The following is a 7757-nucleotide window of genomic DNA, read 5'->3' on the forward strand; positions in this document are numbered from 1 at the left end:
CTTACTAGAGATTGCTCAAAAGAGCGGTAATACAAGCTTATTGCGGTCTTCCACAAGCTTTGGAGACTCAAAGGTGACGCCTAGCCGTCTAGGAGCTTGGAGCTCCAAGAAAAATGAATCCACAAAGAATTTGTTCCTGCACCAAAGTTCAAAAGAGAGATATCAGACAATAAGAGTTGAAATCGCGTTTGAGATCTAAAAACTTATCTCACATCGAAGACACTTCCCACCGATCGAAGGAGGAAGACTTGGGGCGTGAGATCAGAGTTGAATCGCTTTGAATCGAAGGAGAGTAGCCGTCACAAGGTTTAGGTTCGAGAGCCTTAGGGTTTATAAGTGAGGGAGGAAGGTTTTTATAGCCCCCACAAATCAGATCTAGCTAATTTTGGGCGACTACACAAATCCCGGCTGAATCGCAATGAACAGTAAAAACAGATTTTGAACAGAAACAAGATAGAAACCAAAGGAGAAACCAATGGGTAAACTCGCAACTTTTCAATAACAAGGATTTTGAGCTTTTAGTGCAAGTACCAATACTCACTTGTGGATCCCTCTTAATAGTACAATGGTTCCTAAACTCAAGAACTCAAATAAAAATCAAACTTATTCTCCAAAGACACAATTAATAGGATCAGAAGCAACAACATCAAGTTTGTTCTCTAGTTGTGGCATTGAAATAATAGTAGTATCATCACATAACTCTTCTTTATCACAAGGGACAACAAGACAATCTTCTTGTAACAAAGGCAACTCAGATTTATCTGACAACATGATATCAGTAGAATTACTCAAATTATTTTTAGTATCATCCATAGAAGAGAAAGATGGATATATGGAACCCGAGGGAGACAAATCAACATCAATGGTGTGACTCTGAAAAGCTTTAGTCAATGCGCGCATCATCTCCTTCAATTCTAGATGGGAGACACACTCATCATTAGTAGGCTTAGCGCCCTTATCCTTGTACGATTGGGTCTTTGGTCTTGTCATTGTTAGTACAAAACAAAAACAAAAGCAACAAACAAACATTATAAACCCTACAACTACTCTTAGGGGTGATAGTAGAACACAAGTTATGAAGCGTCTTACCCTGCTCTTACAAAGTTCTTACTAGCACCGCAGGTGACAAACGGTGGCCGGTGTGACAACACTTAGAGCGTGGGTGTGATTGCAAAGGAGTACCTATTCTGCTCGAGAGAAAGGTGCAGCTTTGGGAAGGCTCACTATATATATATATATATGTGTGTGTGTGTGTGTGTGTGTGTGTGTGTGTGTGTGTGGCACACAAGTCAGTAATAACAGATGGCAATGTTGAATAAGTGTTCTAAGTACTCGTCCTACTTGCTGGCCTAGAGAATGTATTAGCATAGTTGGAGGAAGACACGAAGAAGGTGACAAGATCTAGGAACAACTAGGAAACAAGATGGAAATAAGACGGATCATGGAGGTGCACAAATCAATGGTCTTCCTGCTTATGCGCACACTTTTTCTCTTTCTTATGATTTTTCCTTTTTATTTATTTTGTGTGGCTTTTTTGTGCACATGTCTTTTATATTCTCTTTTTTTACAAAGTACCGCAAAAACAAGATACAACTCAAGAGAATCAAAAAAAATTCTCGTATGTCTGTTACATATTTTCTGCTCTAACTTCAATAGACTGTTTGACAAATATAGCGACCTCAAATGCAAAAACTCACAACACAAAAGTTGTAGATCTTTTTTTGCTCTTTCTTTTAGAAATATGGATCGCCTGTTTTGGATAAAGGAAGTGGGAGATAAGGACCACGAAAACAGTCTAGTCCGGAATTTCAGGATCCCAAACTGATTTAATTCCAATACAAATAAGTCCTTGATAATGACATTTTTCTGGAAAACTCATAAACACTAAACTTGTATATAATTTTCTAAGCTTTTTAGAAAGTATGAGAACACTAAATTACGAGTTTGTATGCGAGATTTATGCTCGAAATATCGAATTGGACAGAAACTAATCTGATAAGGACGTGACGATGAGATAAAATAGGATCGATTTGTAGATGGGATCTATTTTGGAGATCAACTTTGTAGGATGGAAGCGGATGAAAAGGATCAAACGGAACCAAAATAAATCTAAACTAGCAATAAGACCTTGACCTAGGACACAAACTCAATACGGCGGAATCTGAAACCAAATTGTGCAAAGGCTAAGGCGAATGTTGTACGCCAACGAAGTTTGTAGGTCAACACTGATGTTTTTTTGGCTTTTTTGTGGGTTATGGGACGAATAAAATGAATCTAAAGGTAGGATTATACCTCATGGGCAATCTAAATCTTGATACCACTTGATAGAAGGCAATGACCGATCTTCTGTGAGGTATGATAACTTTATTGGATGGATATCTCGACGTTGATGATGCAAGGCACCGAGCGAACGGATCCTCGCAATCACTATACCACTGCTCTGCTGGTTATCACCCGTGACACACGAGTGACCTCACCATGAATTCTTATTCCTACAAACGCAATCAATAACACAAGCAAGAACAGGAAAACATAATCAAAACTGCATTGGTTACGAGGTGGGGTTCCACAAACCGATGAACTGCGATATTGTTCTATGGCAGATATGATCTAAGCAAAACTCAAACCCTAATATGGCAGCGACTGCTGGTAAAATAGAGGCTAGGAGCGTGCGTGACCCCTGGTTATACCCCTAATGGCTCCAAGATGATACACGACCCAACAACCCAACATATAGTGTCACAGCACCAAAACATAATCTGAACCCTGACTTGTTTCGATGATTCCCATTGACTCCGGATGAATTTTAAGGTGGTTTTAGTTGGGTTGGAAAGTTTATCTTCTTAGCTTTCCATCCACATAAAGCCAAACCTAATCGGAGTTCGGATGCATCCTAGGCGTTCATTTTAGTGCAGACTGGTCCTGAACTCCGATGTGGAGACGAAGTTGAGTCGAACTTGGCTTTCTCTTGTTGTGAACGTCCTAGCTTCTCCTCCTCAATATCTTGGCCTTTATTAAGTCCTTATTGGTCCTCTCCAAGGTTCCTAATCATCAAAACATCCATGACACCAAGCGTAAGCTCTAGAACATAATTGACTAGGTTAGAACGAACCTGGAGATTTAGCTGTCGTGCACATACTCGTGTTGTCGATCCATGCATTGTTTGTATGGGAGTGATGTCCTCATCATGCCCCTAGGGACCCGTTCAACTGAGGTCGGTCTAGGGTCAACAATGAGGACATCCTCCACTATTACCCGTTGGCAAAGACGCAATTGGCCCAGTTGGCCCAATTGTAGTCCGACGGTGACCGTGTGAGCCTCAGAATTATCCCACCTTGCTTAACTTGGGAGGAGGAAGCCACTTTAAAAGGGAGAGCCACCCTTCCCCCATTAGACTAGTCTTTTGGGGCGATTGGGTCTTTCCCTGAGTTGGGTGTGCTTAATGAACTATTGGGCTCGGGGCAACCCTAACTTGTTGGGCCTCGGCCAACCCCACCTGGGCTGGGCGTATCAGTCAACTCTTCTCTAACACACCTTGCTCTGACCTTTCAGACTGCTCAGCCGTCTGCTTGGGTGTCAGGCTTTTCTGACCAGGGTCAATTGAACCGGCTATGAACCCCAATTCAACCGGTTTTTTGCAGAGCTAGCTAAGTGTTATTCGTTTGAGCTTCGCCCTTTTCTTCCTCAACTTCATTTCAACCTCTCTAAGTCTCCCAGCCGCCGATGCCTCCCTTTCTCTCTCTCCTTCTCTCTTCTGCACTTCAAATCCCACCAAAATACTTGTCCAAATCTATTGAAACTTGGAGAATTTGATCATTTCGAGTTTCTGCATGCTCTCCTTCGATCGATCTGAAGTTTCGTTGGCTAAATCTTTAGATCAAGGTAACTCTCTTGTGGTTCATCCGTTTGCCTCGATCTATATTTTTAGCCATTATCTTGTAAAACCCCTTGAGGACAAGGATTGTAAGTATGTTTGGAACACTCACTTAAAGGGATTTGGTCAAATTTGTAGACATTTATTAAGAAAGATTGTGTGAAATGTTCATGTACAGTTAAACCGCTCATATGAACGGTTGAACTGCACACGATCCTTTCACCACTTCTTCTTCTCATCTAATGTATCATTCCTTGTTGATCTATTATATCTCATTCCTTGTTTTTTATCCTTTCAAGAATGGTGCGCCGCTGAAACCCCTCCGTGGTGGAGAGCAGTGACAGTGATGAAGCTAAAATCCAGGAGGAGTTTCCTTCTCCTCCCCCTTGTCGATCTCTCTCTAAGAGAGGTCGCAGGTCGAGAAGGGTTGAGGGTTAGGGACCCTCTCACCCCTCTCCTTTTAGCAGACAGAAAGTGTCAGCCTCTCGCTCGCGTCTAGGGCAACGAGCTAATGATGCTCCTCTGATTCAGGAAGAGGGTGACATCATTGATCTTACTCCTCCACATGCTCATGTACTACCTCATTCTTACATTGTTCTTAGAGTTATAGTAGGGCCCATCCCTGGTTGTGGCATAGTGTTAAAGATATTCTTACTAAGACAATTACGAGGTAGGTATGATATGTCGCGTTTATGAGTCCTATGCCATTTAGTACGATGTAGTTGGTAGTCGGTGTAGCCTTTTGTACTTGATTGTTTTCATGGTACATACACTTCATGTGTGCACACATGGCTATATGATCAATCCACATCTCACATAGTGATCTTCACTGACATGTAGTCTAAGTTGTGACGACAACATGCCCATCAAGCTTGTAATGTTGTCCATCACATATGTAGTCCAAGAGGGTGGTGACCTTACATGTAAATTCTATCTATGGACCCTACTTGTCATTAGGCCAAGTGCCCTATCCTGTCTTGGCCTTATACAATACTAGGTCCTCTGCCTCGAAAACATGTAGCACATGTTGGGTGTGTGGTTGTGTAATCATACTTGTTGAGGTGATCGATGAAGATCATACCCAGAGTAGGGACAAATACCTTAATGGCATTAGTGCACCATAATAGGAGCACTAGGGTTTAATACATGAAAGTACATCAATACTACCTAGTCATGGTTGTAAAAGGGCCTCTAGCGTAATGGTTAAGACTTCTAAGTAGCATTTCCATGTCCTAGGTTCGATCCCCCTCGGTGGTGAATTTCTGGCTTGGTTAAAAAATCCCCTCGCTGTGCCCCACCCTCTCCCCGCTTACGTAATGCACGCCACCCTCCGGCTAGGCCGTTGCAGAGGGGACGGTGACAATCCGCTAGTGACGGAGGGCTAGAGTTCGAGGGTTTTCTCGGCCGAGATTGTGTTTCGGTCTCTTCTTAATATAATACCGAGAGGACGATCTTTCCCTCCCCGACCGAGTTTTTTTACTACATAGTTATGGCTATGGTGATTTTACCATTCCCTAGTAGCTACCACAATTGCTTGATCGGATATAGTCTTATATACGGGGACATGCATGCATAGTAGCATTGGATACACCGCCCCCTATGAGAGTGTCAATGCGAAGGTGTGATCAAAAGGTCATATTTATTGTGGTACTTGGGCTCTGTTCGCATTCATCGCTTATCGAGATAATTACCATACAAGACACATTGATAGGAATGGTATCTTCATATAGAGACAGTAGGACACAATCCATCACCTAATGTAATCAGTAACTAGTGTATCCCCCTATACTCACGTGTGGCTACAAGATCAATGCATGTACTATGTAGTGGTCTCGAGCATCCTACAACCTAAGTTGTGTATCAACACACTTAGCCAGGCTTGTAATATCATCCATCACATGTTTAACACACTTCGATCTGGGCTTACTTAGCATTTATCTTGATATTAAGGTGTGTCATACCTTGGCATTGAGGTACGTCAGAGAGACAACGACATCAAACTATTCTAGGTAGTGTATGTGCAAGATTCTTAAGCGTGTGGGTATGTCAAATAGAGCTTGTGTCATACTCCTATGGCACCCCACATACAACTATCAAAGTCCAGTTCAACAACACCATTGGACACTATGGCTACCAAAGGTTGCCTAATTTTCGATGGCTAGACACATGGGCTGACAAAAATAACTGACAATCGACAGTTGGGGAGGGTAGCCGCCGAAAATAACTAAGTCGGCGACTAGGGAGTTGGTCGCCAAAATTACACACTTTTTCGGTGGCTATCTGTATGGACACCATAAATTAGGTCATCCGCCGAAAATGCTTGGTTTTCCTACAGTGATACCACTGAGTACCTATGCCTTATCGACTGCCTCCAGCACTCAGTGCATACCCGATCAAACATCACCTTTGTTGTCGGCTATGTTAGACGGTCATGGAGAACTCCACCACTGAGCACCTCAACATGGTATCAGGGACATGATTGTCTACGACTACTCTACAAGTGCAACAAGAAAGACTTGAAGTTGCTCGGGTACAGTGACGCTGACATGGGCAGCGACGTTGATACAAGGAAGAGCACCATTGATATGCGATTCTTCCTTGACTCCTATCCTATGACATGGCATTCTAGAAGCAAAAAGTCATTATGTTATCATTCTATGAAGTGGAGCATATTGTAGAGATGATGACTGCATGTCAAGGTGTATATAGAGCTAAAGAGCGAGCGGCGCACAATTTTTCCATTGAAGTTGGATAACCAATAAGTTATATTACCCAATAAGAATCTTGTTTTCCATTACCAAAGAAAATATATAGTTGTGATAATCTTGTTTTCCATTACCAAAGAAAATATATAGTTGTGATGTCTATACTATATTAAAGCACCAGTTTCAATGGTCGTCCCGCGTCATATTTTTACAAATAACTCCTCGCATCTATTTGAAATTAACCCGATGCACGTCATCCGCTGCACTCAACCAACTTCCACGTCCCAAAATACACCTCCGCATATAGATGGCCAAACGACGGTCCGGCACGAGCCCGACGCCCGTGGGCCACAACTCTGGCCTAGGCACGACATGCCGGCCTACTGACTGTGTCGGGTCAGCCCGTTAGCCCGTCGGGTGATTTGGTTAAATCAGCATAAAATATTAAAAAACGGTGCAGAAGGTGTGGTTCGAACCCACGCCATGATAGAAGAAGGGCGGGAGACACTAGGTGAAGCTGTCTAACCAGTAGAACATCATGCTCAGGTGTTTTTGAAAGGGAATTAGGCTTACACCTATATTCCTAAATTGATTTTTGTGGTTGAATTGCCCAACACAAATAATTGGACTAACTAGTTTGCTCTAGTTTATAAGTTCTACAGGTGCCAAAGGTTCACAATAAGCCAACAAAAAGATCAAGAAAAAGGGTTCAAACAAAAGAGCAAAGGGACAACCGAAGGCACCCTGGTCTGGCACACCGGACTGTCCGGTGTGCCACCGGACTGTGTCCGGTGTTCCACCGGACAGTGTCCGGTGCACCAGGGGACTCCAAGCTAAACTTCGCACCTTCGGGAATTCTCAGAGGCGCTTCGCTATAATTCACCGGACTGTCCGGTGCCCCAAGATCAAGCGACTCTGAACTCGCCAGCTTCGGGAATTCGCTCCGCTATAATTCACCGGACATATCCGGTGCACACCGGACTGTCCGGTGTAACGGCGGAGCAACGACTACTTCAGCACAACGGTCACCTGCTACAGCATTAAATGCGCGCCACCGCGCGCAGAGGAGCAGAGCACGCGCGGGTGGCACACCGCACAGCCTACAGGGCATGTCCGGTGCACCACCGGACAGCCAGGAGGGCCCACACGTCAGAGCTCCAACGGTCGAACCCTAACGG

Source organism: Zea mays, chromosome 9 (genome assembly GCF_902167145.1).
Source record: "Zea mays cultivar B73 chromosome 9, Zm-B73-REFERENCE-NAM-5.0, whole genome shotgun sequence".
In the NCBI taxonomy this organism is placed as follows: Eukaryota; Viridiplantae; Streptophyta; class Magnoliopsida; order Poales; family Poaceae; genus Zea; species Zea mays.